Here is a 1366-nt window from a genome sequence, read left to right on the forward strand (position 1 = left end):
GACAACCCAATACTTTCTATGCAGCGGGATAAAAAACCCAGGAATTGTAAGCAAAGAAATTAAGATCAGAGACAGAAAGACAAGTTAGTAATGTGTTGCAGTAGTGTAGATGGGAGGTAATGAAGGCCTTTATTAGGGCTAAAAGAAGGGACAGAGATTGCAGAGATAGACAGAAATTGTTCGGACTGACTGGCTGTAGTTGTTGAAAGAAGGAAAGGAGTCAAAAATAGCTAAATTTCAAGCTACAATAGATTTGGGAATTGGGGAGGAAAGATGGCGAATTTATTTATGGACATGTGCTTTAGCACCTTCCGTCAGCCATGTGGAAATATCAGGCCTCCAGTTAGAAGGACCAAACTCCAGGGAACTTAGAAATTTCAGATAGAAAAAAAAGAGAAGAGGAGTTATATTTGGGTGTCAGGGTAACCAAGGAACAAGAGTGTTTCAAGAAGGAAAGGGTGGTAAGAAGTGTTACATGCTGCTCATCAGTTTATATGTTTGCCTTCCCTGTCTTATTTGCTCAGAATCCCCAGTTTGACACATAGTAAGTCCTCCCTGAAAGTTTATTGAAAATAGTAGATAACGATCACTCAGAATGAATGAAGTTTGCTCTGAAGGAAACAATAGTAATGGAATGGTAGCTTAAGGGGGAAGTGTAGAGAGTGAGGAGGCTTATAAAGGATAAAAAGGCAATTAAAGCATATTTGCAGGATAATATGAAAGCTGGTATGTGTTGGGATGGGGAATGGTTGAAAAGAATAATCTACAAAGTTATGATATTAAAAGCACAACTGGTTGAACTAGTTCTGAAGGGGGATGGGTGAATAAGTTTCCCAGGATAGAAGGGAAATAGTATAAATTATTTCTTTAAGAAGAATAATGTGTGAAAATATATGTATTTTATTTTCTTTTGAGGATTTTTAAAATTACAAAAGCAGTACATGCTTATAAAAATCCAAACAATATAAAAGTGTTTAAAGTAACATTTTATAGTTCTGCTTACCCTCCTAATTCCCAAGTCCTAGAGATGATCACTTTTAATAGTTTGGTTTGTGTCCCTCTTAGCGTTTCACAACAGGAATGCTATTGGTATTTTGGGTGGGACAGTTTTTTGGTGTGTAGAGCTGTCATGTTCATTGATGAACTTTTAGCATCTTGCCCCCTCTCCAGTTAGTCAGTGTGACACCCAACACTGTCCCCTAGGTTATGGTGTTATCTGTCCCTCAGTTAAGAATCTGTAGAGTTTTTTTTTCAATACACATACAAATTCACATACAATAATTTCTTTTAAAAAATAGTAATAGTACACATTTGGTGATGCAACATTTAATTTTTCCCTTACTCCTTATTAGGACATACAAATTTA

At 36.2% G+C, this 1366-nt stretch overlaps 1 protein-coding gene across 10 annotated transcripts in view; it reads left to right on the top strand.

The window, feature by feature from the left end:
• Positions 1 to 1366, top strand: part of CEP70 (centrosomal protein 70) — a 76841-nt gene that overhangs the window by 25145 nt on the left and 50330 nt on the right. The window lies entirely within an intron of this gene.

Source organism: Hipposideros armiger, unplaced genomic scaffold, assembly GCF_001890085.2.
Source record: "Hipposideros armiger isolate ML-2016 unplaced genomic scaffold, ASM189008v1 scaffold_410, whole genome shotgun sequence".
Classification (NCBI taxonomy): Eukaryota; Metazoa; Chordata; class Mammalia; order Chiroptera; family Hipposideridae; genus Hipposideros; species Hipposideros armiger.